Source organism: Tauraco erythrolophus, chromosome 28, assembly GCF_009769465.1.
Source record: "Tauraco erythrolophus isolate bTauEry1 chromosome 28, bTauEry1.pri, whole genome shotgun sequence".
Taxonomy (NCBI): domain Eukaryota; kingdom Metazoa; phylum Chordata; class Aves; order Musophagiformes; family Musophagidae; genus Tauraco; species Tauraco erythrolophus.
The window spans coordinates 5304194-5326893 of record NC_141492.1 but is presented as its reverse complement, the minus strand read 5'-3'; the positions used below and the strand labels follow the sequence as shown (position 1 = coordinate 5326893).

The following is a 22700-nucleotide window of genomic DNA, read 5'->3' as shown; positions in this document are numbered from 1 at the left end:
GCAAAGAAACTGTTGAAGTCTAAAACTTGCTGGGTGGTGTGTGGTAGCAGCGTTACGGCTGTAGCTGTGAGGAGGACGTGTTGGAGCAAGCTTGGCGTCTGCACAGCCACTTTTGTGTCCTGTCATGGTCCCTCATGCCCTACGGGGTGGTGTTAAGGGGGTCAGAGCTCCTCAGGTCCAGCTTGGTAAACCCCTACCAAAGATTTCCTCGGTTTCCTTCTGGTTCTCATGTGATGGGTCCAAATTGCACATTTTCCTTTGCAGATTTCATTATCTGCCGCTTGACAAAGGAATATAATGCAGCAATTTTCCCAACCTAAATAGTGATTCTGAATGACTGTATTTCTAGCTCCCCTGTAACTTGTACTTAATTTAAGTGTGTGGGCTTTTTAATTTGATCATTGTGAGGAGGAACAAAACCTGAAATGCTGCAGATATGCCTTCCTCTTCCCTTTCTTTAGTTGAATCTGCCTTTGTCATTCTTTCTCTCTTTGACTTCCATGAGTTGCTGGAGCTATTTTTCTCGAGTTTCTTTTGTTGTAGCTCCTATATGGCAGTCTTACATCTTTAGAAGGATACAGTGCACCTATGTGGCTGCTCCCTTGCCTTCCCAGCAGCATCGTTGTCAGCGTGTGACAAATAACGTGTGATTGATGGCTGACTAAGCACTGGGAAGGTTTCTTCGTTCTTTGTGTGCCGAACGGTGTTTTTCCCTGCGCAGGGAGGCGGGAGCCGATGGCATCGCTCGTGCCGATGGGGCCATCTTCAGACTCCGATATGAAATTGCACGGAGCGCAGCCAGGTGCTGCGCCTCTGAGGCAGGAGCCAGCCTCAGAACTGGCCCACCATCATATCTGCGGAGCCACTGGTCACTGAGCCCGAGCCACTGGTCACTGAGCCCGGGTGACGCATCCCTCGTGCCTGCTGGGCGACTCAAAATAGTTCTGCCGTAGCCCAGCCTGGTTTCGAGCAGGGAGGAAATGGTGCCTGCGTCTGTCAGTGTAAAAAGGGTCTTTGTAGCCATATGGCTGCTCTGTCTGCCTTCATTAAATGGGGAAAAAAAAAAAAAAGTGTGAGATGCTTCAGCTGGTTGGATCAAAGCCTGATTCTGAGAGTAGCAGGCATTCCCTGCAGGAACATTTTAATTGCTGAAAACTCTCTCCGCTTCCTTTTTCAGGAGAGCTGTCCTTTTTTCAAGCCTGAGAGCGCATCTGCCTTCGTGCTGAAGAAGGTGGTGTGAACACTCCCCGACCAGGTACGTGTACGCAGCAGTCCACCGCACAGGCACCCAAACCATCTCCTGCCTCACAGCTCATTTTCCACATCTTTTTACCCTTGACTCCCCAAATCAGGGATATCTTACGAGGTAAGTGGTGTGAACGTGCCAGCAGCACGTCAGAGTCCGCTTACAGTTCGACCCAGGCAGAGTATTGAGTGTCTAAAATTGCCCCAGGGTCACACAAAACGCCAACGTGTGGCTGTTGCCTGTAAGTTGGGATCGGTTTTCGGAATTACCTTCTTTTTCTGTGGCGACTGTTGCCATATCACGATATCACTGCCCTTTAGATGTTCTAGTATCCTCCAGGCTAAGCACAGTCGTGCCATGCATTATCTACCATACAATCCTGGGTGAAAGGATTAAGGTTTTGATAGGATGATATAAAGGTACCTTCAAGGTTATTAGTCAAAACTGACCTACCTGAAGAGCAGCTCTTCCGAAAGGCACTCACGCTTCCTTCCTCAAAGCGATGTGTCGGGCAGGGGAGCATTAGCAGAGTTGCTCGTTGCCTCTGACTTGCCTCTTGGGCAGAAATTAATTTTTAAGAGATGCCAACAGCATGTTGGTCTTCAGCGTCTTTCGGTGGGGCTTGTTTGGAGTCTCCAAGAGAGGGCACTGTGTCCCTGGCAGTGGGACCCACGGCATCAGCTGCTTCATCCGAGAAAACAGCGTTGGTCGCCGGATCGCAGAGAGACCACGAGTCCTTGAAACCATCTGAAATGAGTAATTGGCTGCAGACTCATTAGCAAATGCATTAGGAGCTGTGTATCACCATGTGACCGTCGGTCCTTTCCCCAGACTGTGGCAGGGATACAGCAGCACTTCCTCTTGCCTCACTTTCCTAAAAAAACGCCCCATCTGTCCCACTTGCACCGTTTTGCCCTACTTTTTGCACTTGGTGTCTCCTCCAGGAAAGGAACGATGTTCGTGGGATCGGCACAGAGCTCTGCTGTGAGTCAGAGGCAGCTGGAGACTTAATTCAAAACATAAGGAGAAAAAACAAAACAAAACACAAAAAAGGAAAACTGATGGAGGTTGTTACATGTAATATTTTGCCTTAGGGCACCAGACGGGAAGTGCTCGTGCCAGTCTCCGTCTCAAAAGCAAATCTTTGTTCACTAAAGAGGCAGATTTTTGTCGAAGTGCGTCGCTCCCAGCCCAGAATGCTTTTTTTTCCCCTTTTTAAGCTGTTTCTGCAGCAGGGGCTGTGAACAACTTGTCACTTGTGGGTTTGGCTTCTGTTTTCAGGACTTTTTTGGGAGCCCTTTCGTTCCCTTCTCTGCTGCCAGTCAGGACGCCGACAGCACCTCTGTGCTTCAGGAAGCAGTTTCTAATCCTGCCAATTCTTGCCCAGTTCCTAAATTACACAAAGACGTTGTTACTGGTGACAGGCTTCTTGCAGAAATTACTCTGCCCTGACCTAGTAATCACTGATACATCAAGAGCACCCTCTTTCCCAGGGTTCGTTAAGGTGTTTGGTTTTTTTACTAATTGACTGCATAAAATTGCTTGATAGCCTCTAGAAGATAGGGCGCTTGTGTAACGTGAGAGCACATTGGAATAACCTCAAAAGTTATTTGAGATGAAAACTATCCCAGGAGAAACATCCACATTTAAACCAGAACTTCTAAATCCTTCCTCAGGACATTCTTCTTCTTTCCCTTCTCGTGATGGCAGAACGAGGTGAACTTCACCCATCTGGTGGGAAAGGGGGGAAGATCCCCTCCCTGGCTTGGAAGCAGTGCTACTTTGTCTTTTTTTTTTTTTTATGGTTTTTAGTGATTCCAAGCCAACAGCCTGTTGATGTCCAGTATTGTTTTACTGGAGCAGTTCCTGAATGGTTGGTGCAGCCGATGAAAACAGCCCTGCTTTACACCGTTCAGCTGCTCGTCATAATATTTAAAAGCAATAATGGCACTTTGAGAATTACAAACCTCAGCGTCCCATCTGTGTTCCACTCTGGTATTTACAGTGTAATGAATTCTCCCTTGCTGCTTCAGCTGGATACTCTTTCACCTCCTCTTCCTGTTTCAAGCACTTGTTAAGTTAGTGTGCATTTTAAAATTCCTCCAATTTTTAGGAGGTTGTCAGTGACGTAAAAGAACTTCTTGTGTCGCTTGTTTGCCTGGCAGAGGCACTGAGCTCATCTAATTATGTTAAACCTGGGCATCCCTGGAGCAAAGAAGTGCATTGTCACCAGTTTGATGTTTGGAACAGCTGGAGGCATTTGCTAAAACTGGAAGATTTTTTCCTTTTTAGCAATAAACTTTCTCTCTAAGCAAATATTCTTTGCTGGAGACATACAGATATTTTTTTGTTGTTGCTATTCTTAATCTGTCCTCTAAAAGGAGGAAAAGGTGATTTTATTTTTTTTTTTTTAAGATGAAAGTAAGTTGGAAAGTCCAGAAACATCTCCTAGCAAAAGAAGGCTGTTGCTATAGCACGTTTTTGTTCCAGTAGTGTTTGTACATTTTTAAATTTAATTTTCCAAACAGCTTCAGGAAATTGGCATCCCTTAAGTGAAACTTTTAAAAATAGCTCTGTTACTGCTGAAATAAGTCCGGTTATTTCCATGGACTGGTGTCCTGAGTGTATTACTGGCTCTCTAAAATCTCGGAAGTGTTTAACAAGATACTGCTAAGCAGAGTTGTAACCCCAAATATTTACTGAGGAATTAGTTTGTCCCGTTTCTTTGAAGAATGAACTCTTGCGAATGGAATGCTGCTGTCTGCAAGGTTTATTTTAGACTTTTTCCTCTTTTGCTGGGAGGAAGACCAAGGCCTGAGTAGGAAGGCAGGATTGTGCAGTAACTGTCCTGAGTGCCCGAAGTGCTCAGCAGCGCCGTTTGCTGCGGAGGGGCTGGGGGTGAACGCGGCGCTCGTGTTCCCTCCTCCCTGGTCACCTCCGCTCCTTTTCCTTAGATCCAGGAGTGTTTGGGGCATCGCACACTTAAACTTCAGGTAGGAATTACTCTTTTTTTCGCAGGGCTGTGCGATCTAGAGCTTCACCTTCCCCCGTGCGAAGCCGCTCGTGCCTGGATCCTTTGTGCACGGAGCTGGGTGCCGGGCTGCTTTCTCCCCTCCAGCAGCACAGCTGCTGGGAATGCTTCCCTGCCCGGGGACCCCGAAGGAGCTGAGCTTCCCGGGAGCAGCTGCTGATCACACTGAGCCTTTGGGGAGACTTTGAAGTGACACGTATAGTAGCATGGGTCCTGTCAGATGGTTTCTGTGGCATTTGAGCTTGAAGTATAGATCCCTCAGGGTGTGAAGCGCTGCAGGACGGAGGGAAGGCCCTTTTTACTCCAAGCCTTCCCTTTTTAGGACTTAAAAAAACGTTCCAGAGCAAGTTGCCAGAACAGACTTCCTAGCAACTTCACAATTAGCGATGTGCTTCCAAAAGCAAATGTGCGCTGGCTGCGGCAGCTGTTACTTAGCAAAAATCCTGGGCTGTGTGCTGGAAAACGGCCGGATTTCTGTGGACAAGGGAAAAAGAATCTGCTCATCCCTTGGAGGAATTAACGGGGAAAAGTTAAACTCGACAAACTCTCTCTTTGCTGTGGATATTTTGCTTTGGTTGTCCAGATGCAGCTGTTTGATAATAATTTAATATTTATAGGTACATATTTTTAGAGGCATGACACAGCGTACCTCCGGACCAGGATCTTTTCCCTGTTAGCAGAGTACTAAGTGGGAGAATTAAACCTGGCATTGGTTGTCCCATTAAGATTATTTAATTTCGAACATGATCTGAGCAGCTTCACCTTCAGTAACGTGTTTCTCTCCCTTTAACTTCACTCACACGTCAGCACTGGTGGAACCTGAACTTCTGGAGCAGCCTGGGCTCCGCTTGCCCGGGGTGAGATGATGTGCCGTGCGGCACCGCGGGTCGTTACCGTGGCACCGCAGCGCTGAGTCACAGCCTCGTGCTGGTGCATCTCGGCACTGGTGCGTTACTGGTCGGTCAGCAGCACCCGCCAGTGATGCTTTGATTTAGCCCTTGTCAAGAACATTGTGTATCGTTCCTTTGCAAACTGGTCTTGTCCACCGTGTGGATGCAGTGTTTGAATTTTGGGCTTTGCCACGCATTCAAGCATTCTTTAAAAATCCTGAGGAACACAATCGGCTGTCACTCGCAGCAGGGGATGAGTTTTCAAATCTTGTATTCCCAAGTTCTCTCTAATATTTTCATATAACCTTTTATTAATCACAGTTGGAGCAGTTGATAGCTTCAGCTGCTTGCCCGCTCCGCGACCGCCGGATCTTAGCGTGTCCGAGGGAAGTATAGTGAGTTCCTCCTGCCGGTGAGCTGGAAGATGCTCGTGGAAAGGCTTTTCTGCAGAGACTGCCTCCCCCGGAGTTCCTGGCACCGCAGGTTTTCTGGTGGGCTGGAATGGATGATCTGGCTTCCTTCGAGCCTTGCCCTGACTCGGAGGGAACGTTGGCAGCTGCAGGCTCCGGCCCCGGGAGATGCTTTGCATTACCAACTGTTGCCGCTTCCAGTTAGTTCGGAAAGGAATTCCCCCCCTTGCTGCCCACACCCGCTTCAAGGTATCTCTTACAGTGCTGGTAGCTGCATCACTGGCATGTTGGGAGCAGGCTGGAGCACGGAGTGCCAGCCCGCACCGTGAGCAAGGCGGAGGTCAAGAAGGTCCAAAGAGGATAAGGTTCTTTTCCAAACATGTTGGTGTGACAAATTCCCATGACGAGTAGCTGTTTCTAATGAGTGGCAGAGCCACTCCGGCTCTTGCCCGACGGCGTTCAGGTTCTCCGTTCAGGCCGTGTTGCCAGCGAGTGCCGGTGTGCGATATCCGCCGGGAGGAAATCGCAGGCAGCTTATGGAGCGTGTAGGAAACGGTACAAGTGGGAGATGGGGGGAGTGTCCGCCGTGCGTGCACGGAGCGGGGTGTGCTCGGGGGTGAACGCTGCACCTAAGGTACTGGGGGCCGGCTGCCTTGCTGGAGACCTTTTTCCAGCTGGGAAGTGCTGCCTGAGGACGGCAGCGGGAGCATGGCCAGCGAGTTTACCTCCTCGCTCCAGCGGTCTTGTTTTCCGTGTCAGTAAACAGGAGCGTGTGCGGTCACGCTCGGCTCGGCGACCTCGGTCACGCTGCTGGATATCGTGTTCTTTACCTTTGCACTGGGAGAAGCGTGGAAGGAAGGAGGGGGCAGAGTTTATTCCAGCGCGCTGAGGTCAGGCTTGTTTTCCCTCTCTGAGCAAGAACAGACCAACCCCTGGAGTCAGATTCTGGGAGCCTGTAAACAAAAAGCTCGTTTCTGCGGAAAGCCAAGGATGGTATTGTGTTCATCTGGAAAGTCGTTGGGTTGTTTTTTCCCTTGCTGCAAACTGTTCCTCATGGACTAACTGCCAGTTCAAAAGTCTGGGCAGGAGACATGCTGGTGATGTTGATGGGACATGGTTTGAGGTCTCTGCAGAGCTGGCACTGGTTGCAGACCGGAGGAGGGCGAAGTGCGGGGGAGCCCTGGCAGGAGGCTGCTCCTGCAGCACTGGTGCCTGTGCAGCGTTTGTCTTCAGCCCAACAGGTCACCTTCTAGCCAAGGGCCTGCCCACGGGCATGTCTCCTGCCCAGTTTACTTCACAGAGGCCATAAACCAGTGCTGCAGAGATGGACTGTCTGGGGGGATGAGGTGGTAAATGTCCTTGTCAAAATTGTAGGTGTGTTGCAGGGAGGGTGGTGCTGGTGGTGGTGTTATTCCCACCTGCCCTACGGGAGCTGCTCAGGGACTGCCTTCAGCTGCAGAGACTTCTGCTGTGCTTCTGGAGTAGTCCTTGAACAGAAAACCTAAACAGCTCTTAAAATGGTGACCGATTTAAAAAAAAAAAAAAAAAGAAAAAAATTAAAATTTGCAGTCCAGAAGTCCCTGTGTTGGTTTTAAAACAAAAGGAGGAGCAATCAAGCTGACAGGTACCACTGTTCAAGGAAGAAAAATGGAAATAAAACCAAAGGGTGTGTGTATTGTCGTTTCAGCTTTTCACTTGAAGTTACAGCTTCAAGACTTCGTGCAGTCAAAAGGTAGATTTGATTTTGGGTGGCTCGGCGTTGAACGAGGCGTTGAGCTCTCTCCTGCAGCTCGGAGGTGGTGGCCCATTCCCGGTTCAGCTCGGCGTTCACCAGCTCTTGCAGAGCACCAGAGGCACTTCAACAACTGCACATACTTCCTGGGGCCGAGCTGCCTGCTATTTAAATCTGTTTGCAATTTAGAAGGCGTAATTATTTTTTTGTGCTGTGAAATCACGTATAGCTGGAAGAGCTGGGAGGCAGAGGAGGGGGGACTGCAGCTGAAGGCTGGCTCAGTGCAGCTGGTGATTTATGGAGCAAGGTCGTCTTTTTCAGCAGTTAGCCAGGATATTGGGAAAGTGGTATTAATTTATTTCCCTTATAAAAGGCACACTGTCCTGTAAGGAAAGGGCTGAAGAGTGTATTGACTTCCTGAGGGCTGAAATTCTTCCAGACTGCTCATCACACCCCGTTTCTGTAGAGGCTTATGAACCTGGAGCTGCATCTCCTGCTGGAAGTGCCGCCTTGGAGGCAGAGCCAGGGGGTCCCAGACAACGCTGCTCCTGAGGACGTGTTTTCCCGTGTTCCTGGTGGCCTTTCTTACCTGCAGGACCTTTCAGGTGCTGCTGCACTCATTTTTCAGCTCCGCAGCCCCATGTGTGCTCCTTCCCTATCTCCCCTACTGTATTTTTGGGAGGGGCGTGCCGTTTGGCCAACAAAATCCCCGGAATTTGAGTCCCTTTGAGTTTACGACTGAGTTCTGGAGGGGGATCAGGCAGACCCGTGCTGCTTTTGCAGGAATGATCACCATGAGCGTGGCTCCAGCTCTGGCATGTGCTATTTCGGGCCGGGAGGATGACACGGGCTCCTCCACCTGCTCTGCTCCAGCTCCAGCCCCAGCAGGGTCCGGGGGCTGCCTCGGGGCGAGCGTGGGGATGGAAAACTTCACTGGAGCCAGGGGGGACGTGAGGAAGCAGCAAGTGGCTCAGTGATCCCGCAGGGGTGGGTGGGTGGTGGGGGACCGGGAGCCGTTCAGAGCCCAACTGCCAACCTGGTGCCCTTTGCTCTGTCCCCGGAGCGTTTACACTTCTACACTACGCTCCTCTTTGGTCTCCTAACCTAAACACGAGTTCTTCTGTCTCCTAGTAAGGCTTTTCTCTCCTTCACTCACCTTCATGTTTGTGTGGATAGCTGGCATTTGCCTCTCTTGTTTGGAGTATGTTTCTTGTGAGAATTGCTATTCTCAGAAGAAAGAAAAAATATTTAAAATTATCGTTTTGGCAAGAGGGCTGTTCTTCACCCTTTGATTTACTGAAATCTGAAGATGGAGGGGAAAGGGGCAAGGCAAGTCATGGCCTAAAACCCAGTGGAGACTAAATGACGTGGGTTTTACTCCTTTAGAAAAAAAAAATATTAAAAAAAATTGTTTGTGTTCAGACAGTAAGTGGAGAAAACAAGCAGGGTCGGGTTTCAGCTCAGATGGATTCTTGGAATTAATCCATAGCTCTCGCTCACAACAGCTCTGACTTCAGCGTGGTGCGCTGGGCTGACTGGAGGAGGGTTGAGCAATGTCTTACTGGTAAGCAGGAAGGAGGACGTCCTGCGCGCCGCGTACCGGCGGCTGGGAAAGCTCGACACCACTTGCTTTTTCTCAGGGCATTTTTGATGCTTTCTTAAAGCCAGCTCATTCCTAGACTGGTTTTTTTTTTGGTGCTTGTTTCTGGAAAACTAAGCTTGCCGGCGTATCTGTGTTCAGCCAGAGGACTCTGCTGGCTTCTTGGCTAAAACACTGATATTCCCCCAAAAATACAAAGGTACAAGCACCTCTCCCTCTCCCACCATGAGGCACTTGAGCTCAGCATCTGTTGACTGCAGCCCAGTAGTTAGACTGCAGTGAAATCCAGAGCAGAATATTGAAGTGAGCTCTTATCCAGTAGTTGAGGCGTTCGTTATCTCCGGTTTCGGATGCCGCGTGTTCACGTTCGGGGTCGGAAACACACGGCGTGACCTCCAGGTCGTGCGTGTTATTTGTAAAAATAAATGGAAGTGGGTTCGCTGTCAGTGTGTGTCTGTTGGATGTGACAAAATAAAGATGTGCTTGGGGACGCTGCAAAATTCGGACAAATCACTGTTCATTGGGACATGGAGTTCTTTGGCATGGAAAACTGGTATCAGTAACAACAGGCAACTGCAGCGAACGCAGCGCCTTCCTCGTGACGCTAAACCTCGAGGTGAATATTGCTGTGGTAAAATTACAGTCCATGGAGTAAAATGTATTATTCCAAATGATAACGTCATTAATAACGCCCCATCTGGTTGGTATATCAGTGATGCATCTCCTGAATTCCCGTTTCCTTTCCAGAAGGAATCATAACCGGGATCCCCGGCAGCAAGCGCGCCCTACGAGACCGTAGCCGAAACTGCTCCGCTGCAGTAAGAAGGTGAGCAAGGAGAACAACTCTGCCCTTGTGAAACTTGCGGTGTCGTTCCGTCGTGGAGGAACGTTCCGTCGTGAAGGAACCTTCCGTCGGCGTGGTCCTCGCCCAACGCCGTTAGCCGTTCCGAGGTGCTCCTCTGGTCTGACCCTTCCCCATCCTGCCAGTCTGAGCCAAAGGCTGGTGGTTACTCGTTGCCCGCGTGAAACGACGCTCTGCTCGTTAGGTAACACTAATCCACCTCCTTAATTAGGGGAGATCATCTCTAGATTCCAGAGAAGACATGTCCCTCTTAGTCAGAAGGCGTGAGGTGTGTGTGGGAGCCGCTGTTCTCGTTGGGAGCCGAGGGAAGCAGCAGCTCTGACTGCTGTAGCTGGGTGATGAAGTTCAGTTTCCTTTTTTATCCAGCCTTTGCTGGAACGTGCGTACGCGTTCACCAGTAGCACACGAACGGGAGATCCTGCAAACGTTGGTGTTTTCGGTCTGTGGAATGGTGGTTTTGCTCTGTGCTGCAATATTAGGTGCTGCAAGTGTCCTGTCTTCTCCTGCCCTCTCGGCAGACAGGTCAGGGGTAGAGGCAGGAGATCCAGCACGTGGTTTAAGGCACGTGCCTCACTGGTTTCTCACCTTCGGCTTCACGCCGATCCCACTGGAGCTGTTGCTTTCTGGAAGTGTGCGACAGCCGTAACGATTTTTGTCCGTTCTGCTGAGGACAGCTCTTGCGAATCACCTCGTATTCCATTAAAATTATTAGGTTGTCGGTCCCAATCTTCCCTATACAAACAGTCCTCACTAGAACACTGTCTGGTTGTGCTGACTAACAAATCCTGTAATTAGTAATCTCCAGTTAATGAAGCAGCGTGGTGATTAAAGCCTCATGACTTTTCTATAGAAGAAATAAGTTAAATATCAGCTGTGCTGGTTTAAATTGCCCCAGAGCTTTGTGTGATCTCAGAGCACAGAATAAATCAGTATCATTGTTTTAGACCAGTTTATCCATTCTGTGGGTGTTTTCCCTGTGTGCCCCCAAACACAGTATTTAAATTGGATTTAAACTGGAATGATGCCTACAGCTGTAGTTCACCTTGTGAGCCTCACTGCGTGAAGGAGATGGGCCACGTTGGACGGGAGGGGACAGTGGGATTAACCGTGGCGTTTGGTCTGCTCTGACTTCCTAGAAACAGCCTTTCACCAGCGTATTTCCACTGCTTCCTTTTCCAAAATTGTTTCTGTGTTTTTTCACGCAACCGTGTCTTCGTGTATCGGCGGGTCCGTGGCACCACGTGTGACATGATGCCCTTGGATCTCACCACGTCCCATTTGTCCATTGTTGCCAGATGCTGACTTTTAAGTGCAGCTGCTTGCATGTAATACTTATAAATCTTTTCAGAGGGCTTTAAAGAAGTGGTATCTCTTGCTGCTTGGAACACTCAATAGCTGGAAGTTTCACAGCGGGATACAGGCTGCGGGACACGAGTGTTGGTGTCCCCTTTCTCTGGTCACCTCCATCTTCGTAGGGTAATACTTGGCATGAGTCCCTTCCGTGGAGCCTCGAAAGTCCCTCCGTGCACCAGCAGTCCTTTGTGAAACCCTATATTTCCTGTCCCCTGTGGGAAATACCAGCAAGGTAAAGGAACTCGAGCTCGGTGAGATGACAAACCCACAGCTGAGAATAGTGTCTTGCTCACACACTTCTGTTGCCCTAGAGATGGATTATCTTTAGATCAAGGGTGCTGTGTTTCCAAGAGGAGCGTTGCTTCTGCCCGTGTCCCCGTTGGAATCGAAGGGGCGGGAGGCTGAGCGCGTGTTTCAGACCTCCCCGTTCTCAGGAGGTGTTTGACGTCCCCACTGGGCTCTGGGGAGCGGTGGCTGGTGCTGCTTTGGGGTGGGAGGAGAAGGTGGAGGGATGGGGAGCGGTGGCTGGTGCTGCTTTGGGGCCAGAGGAGAAGGTGGAGGGATGGGGAGCGGTTGCTGTTCCGCTGCAGTCGCTCGGAAGAGTCGGGCTCTGTGTGACTCCGAAGCCGGTGGCTCTGTGTTTCCGTGTGTCGCAGCAGGGCTTGTGGAGGTGGAAGTGGTGGCTAAATGCCCACCTTTGTGCCATGTGTCTTCTCGTGTCTTCTTTTCTCTTCTAAAACCCAGTTCAGTGGGAAAAAGCTGCCTGCAGTGGCCGGTCTGAGCTGCAGAGGTCTCTGTTAAGCTGCGTATAAACCTTGGAGTGTTTTAAACTCGAAAGCTGTGGTTGTGCTGCGGCTTTTTAATGTGAAATAATGTACATACATTTTAATCAAATAGTGCCACGCTGCCATTCCTGTACTCGCCGCTACAGCCAGCAGTGCGGTCCAGCCCGCGCGGTGGAGCGAGGACACGAGTCCCTGCAGCTTTCCCCGGAGGGCTTGGAAGCACCAGCTGGGTTTTGGAAGCAGGAGGATGGCTTTTCTTGTTGCTCTTAGCACTGAGCCGAGCTCCAGAAAGCAGTCCCCATCCAGAGATGCCCACAGAAAAGCGAGGTTTGTGCCCCCTCGCCATCCCCGCGGTGGGTGTCGGCAGATGGCGGCACCCTGCCCCGCGCCGGGTGGGTGTTATTTCTGGCGGGGAGATTCCTGGGTCCCCTGGATTCAACACCACAGTCTAGACTTACTGACAGACGGGATTCTTCTCCTGTTAGGTAAGCAAGATGTAGACGCCCATTATGCAAATTCCCAGCCATAGTGTCCCTCTGTAACATTTTTCAAATAGTCTAAATAAGGTGCTGTTTCATACAAAAATTTGTAGCAAGGTTTTTGGGTAGCTTTCAGCTGCCTTGCCCTCTGGGCATGATTTTTTTTCCTTGAAGACAGGTAATTGGTGCAGACTGGGTGCTTTCTGCCCTTAGCAGCTGTCCAGAAGTGGACCAGCAGGAAGAGGCAGGCTGCAGAAAGGGCTGATGTTGCTCAAATAAGAATCTTAACGGCCGGTAGCTCCTGTCCGCGTCACTGCAGGGCTGTTCATCCAAGCATCTGCGTGGATTCGGTTAAATATAACATCATTACACAGACTTAACAGGCATTTTTTTTGGTTTCTGAGCACTGGAAGGGTTAGAGGGCACAGTGACCCAGTGCCTTTCTCCCTTGGGCTGCCAGATCCGGACAGAGGTGTTGCCCTGTTTGGTGTGACTCATGCCCTTCGTGTCCTCGGCTGAAGGAGGTGGGAATTGATCATGACCGATGGTCCAAAACGGCTGGAAATGGCTGTGGCTTTTTGTTTTTTGTTTTTTTTTTTTTACAGAGAAATTAAATGAGCCTTTCAGGCCTGAGGACTGCTGACTTACTCTTGCAGCTGTAGACCAGAGAGGCTCTTGTCGTGTAGTCATTATACAAGCACTAATTTCTGAGCACTTAGTATTTCTTCAGAAGTTTTATAATGTGGTTCTGTAACCTAATATCTGTCCTCCTGCCCCCAGTCTGAAGTCGCTTTGGACTCTTCAAGCCTCAAAGCACACAGTTTGACACAAATAGCTGCGAAGAGATGTCTGCAGGCTTAAGGTGCTGGTTGGGTCAGTGTCTGGCAGCCAACCAACAAGGCAGGTTTTCAAGTCGCCGTTAGTACTGCATGGTGATCACATCTCTTCTCAGGAAAACATTGGAAGGCTTCCTAATCTTGAGTTCGCTGCGCAGGCACGTGATTTTCTGGAAATTAGCTTGAATGCACTGCAGAATGGTTCATAAATACCTCCATGGCCTAATATTAGATAATGGAAAAACAAGTACAGCAGGGGTTTTGTCAGTTTTCTTCATGGTGGCCCTTCGGCCGGCCCTGGTGGCCTCTCTGTTTATATGAGCGGCTGCCAGCTTTGATGATGCTTCTATTCCCTGCCTATCTAAGAAGAGAAAAAAGTCTGTTTTTTTTTTTTTAAATTGCAGCTTTACTCCTGTTTTACGGAGTATTATTTGTTTTGGGGCATAGTTAATTCTTTAAAGAATTTTTTTAGCTGTTTTCAGGGGAAATGATAACACCCGCTAACCCGCGGTGCCCGCAAAGCCGCAGTGTTCCAGCTGATGCTGACGACCAGGAGTGAGACTTTGTCCTTTGCTGCCCTCGCCGTGCTGGGTGGGACTCTCCCTTCCCGGCATGTGAGCTGCGATCCCATCCCTTCCTGCATGGGAAGGCTGACCTTCACCTCCTCGGGCACTCAGCCCCGAAACGTGCCCTGCTGAGCCCCGAAACGTGCCCTGCACGTTAACGGCTCGTCGTGGTCCCCGGTGCTGTCGGTGACTCGCGATCCGATCTCTCATCGGCACCTTCCCGATACCTCCGTGCTCTCGGGAACTTGGGCGAGTGAAAACGTTCGCCTGCTTCCAGCAGCATGATATAAACCATCTCCAGCTCGCCTCCTCGTTTTGAAACTGCATTTTAACATTTCTGCTGTGAGATCGGAGATAACGAAAGGGGGTGAGCGTCGTTGAGTCAGTTCGTGCTGGCTCTGGTTTTTGTCCTTCCTGCCCTCCCACACGCTCCACCTGCGCACCGAGCCAACCTTCAGCAGCGACAGGGCTTTTCTCCGAACGGCGAGCAGCAAACATTGCCTGGTTTCCTATTTTCCTGCTCCTTGGCCTGAGATAACAATCGAGTGTTTTTTGGTTTTTTTTTTTTTTTTTTTGGAAGAGTCGTGACTCAGGAGGGTTTGAGATATGGGAAGGAAAAACAGGGTCCCCAAAGTTTGGGGCAAGCCACTGCTCTGCCCTGCCTTTGCCAAGCTGGTGAGCAGCCAGGGTAATTAACTCAGCCTTTCCTTGGAAACACCTGAGCTCCGTGTGAGCATGAACATACCCTCGCGGTTGTTTCCAGCTGCAGAGCTGGTGTTTGCTGGTTGACAGTACTGTGTGCGACGCGGCGGCGCTCGGTGTTGTCATCTGCTGGCCCGGGAGCCGACAGCGCGAGTCACGCGTGGCCGAGCAAACCTGACGTTTGTTCTGGTGTGCGAGATGCTGACGGACACGCGGGACGGTCCCCGTCATGTTCCGTGAGCCAGCATGGTGGCATCTATGGTGCAGGTCATACAAATACCAGATTTGCTTCTGGTTTTTTGGAGAACCATGGTGCTCTAGCACCGCGTGCAGGCAGCGAGCCCTGAGCTGGGCTGTGCTGAACCGGGTTTGTCTCCTTGTCAGAAATTCTTTGAAGTTCAGAGCTGCCTAAGCACTTTGCTATCGATGTGCAAAAATGCTTACTGTGATTTCTTTAACTAAACCTTTTGTTTTCTGGTGAGATAGGAGGCCCTGGTGTGGGCTAACTGGAAGAACAGCTCAGTCCTGCGTGAACTTGCAGGCAGGTGGGGAAACGATCCTCCTGCTCTGAAATTCGGTCTGTTTGAAATGCAAATCGCTGAGAGGGAGCAGGGGATTTGGGTGAACAACCCAACTGCCAATTGTTGCTATAATTGATTTCTGACTTTCTAGTGTGAAAGCCCTCAGTCTCTTATCTGCATCTTGAGTTTGTGCTTTCGACTTGCAGAACGGAGTTGCATAGGCATATTGTCATTAAACAGGTTTGCTTGTTCTTGGTCGAGTTTTTCTAAGTATAGATATATGTGAAAGTGCCCAAACAGCAGTAACTTTACATATTTCCAGCTGGTTTCCCATCCAGGGTGCACATACAGCTGCTCTCTCGCTGCTGTCTGGACGGGCTTGCATTCCTCAGCCCTGAGGCCAGCATTCCTCTGCTCCTCTGCACCAGCTCATTTGTTTAATATTTGTTTAAATTTTGAATCCCAGAACTGTCTCCAGATCACTTAAGCTACCAGACACCTTGATGAGTCGCACATACAGCCCTCACCCTCTGGCGTTTCACATCTCGTTCCTACTTATTGAGATAAAATGGATATTGGCGACTTTCAGTTGCTCCTTGCCGTAGTTCGCCGGAATTAATCTGGAATCCCCAAATGCCATTTGATTGAGTAAAGGCAGTTGCAGTTTGCTTATTAGACACTCAGCTATTTCAGTTCAAAATCTGAAAGGAAAGTTGCTTTTTTTAAGCCTTGATGGCAGCTTAGGCTGGAGAAATCTCTGTTTTGGGTTTCTCCTTCTCCGCCCTGTGCACACAGGAGCTCGTACGTGAGCTGTTCTTTCCTTAGGATGCAGCTTTCCTGCCAGTTCTACCCAGAGAGACTCCAGAGTGTTATTGTCACGCTGCTGCGCCAGGCCACGGGGAAAATGTGTGTGCAGAAGTGTCTAGTAAGAGCCAAATTAGTCAGCAATTAGTTTGGGTGCCTGAAGTGCATCTCTGTTTTCTACTTATTGCTTTCTTCAGTTTGATTTATTATTGGTAACTATTTGATGGAAGTGAACAATCCACATCCCTCAGGTCAGACCAACCTTTGTCCGGGGGAAAAAAAAACCACTAACCACCTCAAAACACAGACAATACATCTTATTCCTCGGTGTCTTGGACGTAATTCTGAACTTGGTGCCTCCAGCCTGGGCTGGAGTTGAACTAAGACAGCAGTGTTGGAATTCTTCGTTGTTTTAAAAACTAGACCTAAGTAGGTTTTTAATGATCTGGACTTTCTGTGGAACTGTGAGGACACGGCCAGGGCTGTGCCAGGGGCGGTAAATCATGGATCTGGAAGGAACAGGCACCCTCAGTACAAAGAAATGAACTTGAACTTTCCCTGGAAGCCTCCCATTTGAATGTTACATTTCGTCATCAAGCTACAGTAATCGATTCTCAGCGCTTGGAAGCGTACCAGCAGGTCTGTGACCATTAATAGCCAAAGGTTGGGCAAAGCCTGGTTTAACCGTGTTACATCATCTGTACTGGAAGCTTCGTAAACCCGAATCTCCTGGGATGTGTCTTTGCCTCTTCTGCTCTCGGCTCCAGCAGCTCTGAACCGAAGGGATGCTTTATTTCCTCAGCAGATCTCCAGGCTGGTTTGGTGTTTCTGCAGATAGTCCCCAGCCTGGGGACGGCTTTCGTTCCGTACAAAATACCTGCTAAGAATAACTTTGTAGAGCATCTGCAAGGGAATACAAAAAACCCTCAGTAGCATAAGGGTAGGCAGCATCGTCCAAGAAATTTCCTTATAAAGTATTGCTACGCTGCAGAGCTCTGCCAACAGGAGCGGCCCGCGCTGCCAGTAATTCCTCTCCTGTTCCTTTCCCCGTTGCAGCAAAGTCCGTGCGTCTGCCAAAGTCACACCCACTGCACCGGGATCGATGCAAAGCGGGGAGATTGCTGAAGAGCTGCAATATATGGATTTTTTTTTTTTGTGCCTGGCTTTGAAACCGGAGATGAGGAGAGGGTAATTCTGCAGAACACTTGTGAAGGGCGCGCGCTGCCAGTTCTGATCCCGTTGCAGCCAGCCCCTGAAACAAAAGGGAAGGATTCCTTGGGGTGCTGAGCAACACTTGCTGCCCCTTCTCATTGGTTTCAGTGTGGACAAAAAAATAAAAGCCTGAGTCACGTAAACTGCTTTTGCAAGCCTGTTCCTCTGCAAGCCAGTCCTGCTCTTAAGTTTTCTTTTGCTCTTCAAGGAAAGTGCCTAAAAACAAATTAACCGCTAGTTTTTGTGGGACAGCAGCTAAACTTTCGGGCTCTTTTTCAAGCTCTATAAGAAACCTTTTCCTTTCTTCTGAACTGTTGCACTTGAACTAATCAGCACAAAATGTTGGCTAGGATGCAAGCCTCTGTCCTCGCATCTCTTCATGCTGCTGTGACGGAGCTGGTGGGGTCAGCTCTGGGGACACAAGCTTTAGGAAGCTCAGATCTGTCAAGAATGAGCAAAGCTTCTCAAGGAATAAGGGAAAGTATTGTGGAGTTGTCCCCAAGGAGCCTGGTTCCTCTTCAGAACAAAGCAGGTTAGCTCAGAAGGCAGAAATTCTGGTTCTGGGCTCCTCCCCTCCAGGTTCGATTGTCTGGAGCTGAAGGAGCTGCCCCTGCCCTTGGTCGGAGGGGAGGTGGCTCTGATGCAGGGCTGGGGGCTTGTGTGGCATGGCTGGGGGCTTGTGTGGCATGGCTGGGGGCTTGTGTGGCATGGCTGGGGGCTTGTGTGGCATGGCTGTGGAGTGCACGTTGCATCTCTCTTGAGTAAAACCCTTGTGTTCAGCAGAAACGGGTTACTCACTCTGCAAACGCCTTGCCCGGGCCGTGGAGATAAGCTGCAATCCAGACCTTTAGGTCGTCTGGAGCAGGTTTTTTGTTAGTTAGCTCCCTGCTGGCGGTGAATGAATCTTACAAAATGTTTGGTGGGTTTTTTACTGGTTTGGAATGATCTCAGTGCTTTCTGCAGTGTCGTGTGAGCTATTGCAGCAGGTGATCCGCAGAGGAATAATAGTTAACTTCTGCGTTGTGCGAAGGATTTCTTTCGGGTGGCTGCTGGGCGTTGTGCAAGCATGTTTACAGCTTTATCAGCATGGGCAAGAATCCTGTCTCCTCCGTGACAAATGGTGTTTTCTGTCTGTGTCCAAGTGCTTTGTTAAAATTTACAGTGGCCTTGCAGGAGAAGAAGGTCAGTTGTTTTCCCAAGGTCACGCCGGGAAGCTGTGGCAGAGCTGGTGGAGGAACCTGGGCTGCAGTTTCAGGTCTGTGGTTTCGCCTGGAGGCTCTCCTTCCTCCTTACTCACCGTGCAGCTCTGAATCCGAGGGTGAGAGTGACTTACTCAGAGGAGCCACTTATTTTTTTAACTACAGTGTGTGGCTCTGCAGAACTAGACATGACTGACTGTTCTCCAAGGCAGGCTTGGAAGCAACCTTGGCTCAGAAAGCGTGCTGGGGAGCGCTGTAACCTTAGAAGGCTGGACCAAATCAGGCCACCCTGCTACCTTCCCGGGGTTGCTGCTCTCAGAGTCAAACTGACAGGTAAATTTGTGCGCTGTCTCTAGCGCTCGTGTTTCAAAAAAATCACTTCCAAACGCAACAGCCGCTGCCCAAAGTCGGATTGTGTTCGAAACAGGACAGGACTTACAGTTCTCCGCTTCTAATTTGAGCTCGGCGAGGTGCTCGGAGCGTTTTGTTCGCCGCTCATCCAGCACCACTCAATGACACCTGGTTCTTCAGAAGGTCCCTCTCGATAGTCAAGGGAACGGCTGAGGTTGTGGCAGTCTCTGTGTATGACTTCTGTAGTATAACTGAGATAAAAGCAGTTGAACGTACAAAAAAAGATCTGGGGCAGCATCCCGGTTTCCTCTCTCCAGTGGCCTTGTTCAGGTTTCACTCTCTGAAGAGGTACCTTAAGGTGCTGTGATTTTTAACCTGCTTTTTCCAGTTTCCTCCTTTCCTTGTACCTCTCGTCGCCTTCAGTGTTAAGTTCGTCTCAGACTAAAATTTGGCGATGTGAACACACTTTCTGTCAATTTTCCTTGAACTGCAGCCTGATTGTGAATTTTTCTCTGTATACAGAGGGGAAGAGACCACGAGACTCTATTAAACACCTTTGTCACAAAAATTCAGCGTAAGGCTTTGCTTAGTTGGATGCTTAGCTTCAGAACGGATTTCCTCTGCAGACCAGTACCAAACTACTACGGGGTTTCTTCTCTCTCAATCACGAGTCACCCCTAAAACATTCTTTGGCAGCAAACTTATCAGCACTGTGGGTCTGGTCCAAATGCATTCCTGGCTTCTCTGCTCCAGGCTGCCCTCCAGCCATGCCACCCTGCAGCGCTTCAGAGACCAGCCCGTTTGTGTACCCGTCTCCGTCGCGGCTCTGGGGTCATCTTGACGCGGTACCATCCCTCTGCTTGCGCGGAGAGTTCGTGCCTTGGGAGCTGGGGGCCTTTAGAGGGCCATGAGTTTGTGGGTTCCTTGAAGTGATGCATGAAGCCCTTCAAGAGGGACGTTGGCAGAGCTCTGGGAGACCGGAGGGATGGAGAGGGTGGCCCCTGGGAGCACCAAGTGCGTTGTGCCCGTTAGTAGCACCCACTCTTCTTTCCTCAAGGCTGGCGTGTCAGTCTGAGGATATCTTGCTATTTGGCTGACTCGTGGAAAAAGGAGAGGGGAGAACTGGTGCGGGGGTTCAGGTTCAGTGTCCAAGACGACGATAAGGGCTGTCTACCCTCATCTCCCATGGTTAGGTTGAACGAGTGCGATCAGCACCAGAAATCTGCTCTGCTGCAGCTCGAAGTGGCGTGAAATACCTGAGATGGGTGTGACTGAGATGCTGCAGTTGCAGCAGAGGAGTAGCTGGATGCGTCGTGTGGGGATACACACAGTTTACTCATTTTTGCTGGTGGAATCTCTTGTCTTCCCATTGTCTTCCCGTCACTCTTGGATCTGCTGCTTCCTTTGGTCTGACTGTCTTGGGATGGATGTTGCTATGCATTCTTCAAATGAGTTGACACCTCTTTTGTTTTCACTAGCTCTGGGGAAATGACCTCTGCTTTCCCACAGGCAGGTGCTGGATTTCACAGCTCTCTCCACCAGAACAGGTTTCTAGCCGGTTGCCATTTGAGCATCGCATCTGGGAAACGCATTACTGGGTAAGAATGGCTCGAAACAGGGTTCACAGGCCCAACAAGTGCAGTTGGAGCCCTGCTGGCTTTGGAGAGCTTGGACCTTGGCCAGAAAGGGGTAGTCATGGTCCCTTGGGGACCCTGAAAGGCAGCGGGACGGTAGGTGAGCTGGGAGCTGGAGATGAGCTGGAGTAAACTGCCGTAGCTGGAGGGTGGGAACGGCTGCTCCGTTTTTTTTGTGCCAAAACAACGCTGGGAGTCTCCCCAAGAGAAACAAAATGGCTCAGGTCCAGTGTTTACTGTGGGATGGGGAAGAGCAGTGCTGTGCTCGCAGGCCGTTCGCACACTGTGAGTCACCAGCAGTTACCAGCTCCGTAGGTCGTGTCTGCCGCGCTCGGCTCTCCCGGCGTTCCCTCTCGTGCCATTCCCACGGCGGGAGGGGAGAGGGGGAGAAGATGTGGTGAACTCGGTGAGTTTCCTGTGGTTGGGTGACTCAATTAGTACTCAGTGGTGTTACTAATGCTCTGTGTGTCACCAGCTGGTCTGCTCTGAGCACCCTGAAACCTGCCGGGGGGTAGTGCCTGCTGGGCACGTGGTGGTCGCCATCCCTGCCACGGCCGTGCCACCTGGAGCCTCTGCTAACTGTGCTCCGGAGACCAAATCCTGCTCATCTTTAGGATGCCTGTGAACACACCATGACAGTTCGTACAAAAACCCTTCCAGAATGCAATTCCCTTGGCTGTCAGTTGTTCTTAAAGCTGAATTCATCCTCTTTGAGCCTCAGCCCAATGCTCCCAGTTTCGATGGAGCCCAGTGGTAACGGCGGGTTCCCTTCCAGGTGTGCAGTGTCCTTCCACCCTACTCTAAACACCCTGTTTCATTCAACAGCTTTTGCCTGGAGGCTCTTCCTGCATCCCTTCCCAGAACTCACAAGTGTGAAACTTGCACTTCAGAAAACACGGCTGTGTTTCTGCAGTTTGATTCTCTTTTGTAACACCCAACCGCTTTATTTTTCCCTCCCTCTCACAAACAGCAGAATTAACGCGGTGACGTGCCGCTGATGGTCTCCGTTAATCCTCATCCTGTTCTTCCTGTTGCTATCAGGGCTTGCTCCAGTCTCAGATGTTCAGGGATTGTAATAATTTGGCTCCTTCACACCGCTGCTCCTTCTTAATATGAGACTGAAATTAATAGAGGTGTAGGTGCCGTTGTTCTGAGTGAGCTCTGCCTTAATTAATGCTTCACCTGGCAATTAAAATGGTCAGCAGGAGGAGCAAGGCATAACATTGAGTTAGAACAACAATATTCCTTAATGTTTTCAGCTATTTCTGTGCCTACTGTGGAGTTCCAGTGGTGGATATATTTATGCCTGCAGCATGCTGCATCCTCTGGCTGACATCCCAAGCGAAACTCCCATCACTGGGCATCTCTGGCTTCCAGAGGCTTCACGGAAAAGCCCGTGGAATTTCTTTATAGTTGTTAGCTGACAGCAGTGCGTCACAAAGTTCTGTTTGCAGAAGGGTTCTCCCCCTCGACGTTGGCACCTCGCCCCTGTTTTCTGCAGCGGTCCCCTCCGTTCCCCAGCGTGGCCTGGATGCCTCTGCTGTGCCCCATCTCCCACCCGTGACACCCTTTTCTGCGCTGGCAGCTCTTCAGCGTTCTGCAGGGCTGGCAGGTCGGCGTGGCGGGGAAGCCCGGGCATCCGACGGCACGCAGGTCTCTTCCCAGCAGCGGTTACTCTGGGAAGCGCGAGCATGAAAGGATTAACGGCGAACAGAAACACTATTTACGTGGTTCCAAGCAGAGCAAAAAAAAAAAATAAAATAAAAAAATACTCAGAAGTGCAGCCGTTGCTGGAGCTGGGTGCAGCGCCAGGGCTGGCTCCACTCGGCTTCGCACCGGCGGCTGAATCAACAGGCAGCTCAGTTTGGTGGGGTTCCAGGAAGGGCCTGGGAGCAGCGTTTTGCTGTGGGTGCGTGTTGCTCTGACCGCCCTGACGAGGAGCCCGAAGCTCACGCTCTCCGGATCCGGGGTGCAAATGGGCGCGCAGCACCGGCTGAGTGCTCTGATCCTGCTCAGACTCCGCAAAGGGGAACGTGAGTGCGCAGCTTAATTCAGCAAACTTAGATCTGAGTTTTGCCTTCAACCTTTTCTCGTGTTCAGGCTGTTTATGTGGATGACTTCAGGTGGAAAGCTTGGGAGTTAGTTGCATCTTAGGCAGCTTTTTCCTCTTCTGGAGCTGAAAAAATACGTTCTTATGATTGAAGAACTCTCCAAGCAGCTTTTCAGAAACCAGTACTGATCAAGCTGATGTGCTGTCCTGATTGTCACCATGTCTGCGGGTCACTTCACAAGAAACAGGAACATAATGATTTAAAGAGCCTGTGCAAACTGCTCTTTGTGTTTGGTCTACAAGCTGCTGCACCTGCAAGTTGCATTTTGGGTTTGCAGGCTGTGTCCTGTTGCACGCTTTAGGATCGGCTCAAACCAGACCGGGGGAACGAGGCGCACGGGAGCAGCTTTGCCACGTTCCCGCGCGCCGTCCCGCTC

The 22700-nt window shown here is 50.2% G+C and overlaps 1 protein-coding gene across 1 annotated transcript in view; it reads left to right on the top strand.

The window, feature by feature from the left end:
* The first annotated feature begins 1205 nt into the window (after positions 1-1205).
* GNG7 (G protein subunit gamma 7) overlaps positions 1206-22700 on the top strand; it is a 57254-nt gene continuing 35759 nt past the window's right edge. Inside the window, 2 exon segments of the mRNA XM_086627920.1 lie at positions 1206-1255; positions 9657-9735. The gene's annotated coding sequence lies outside the window, so the exon portion shown is untranslated.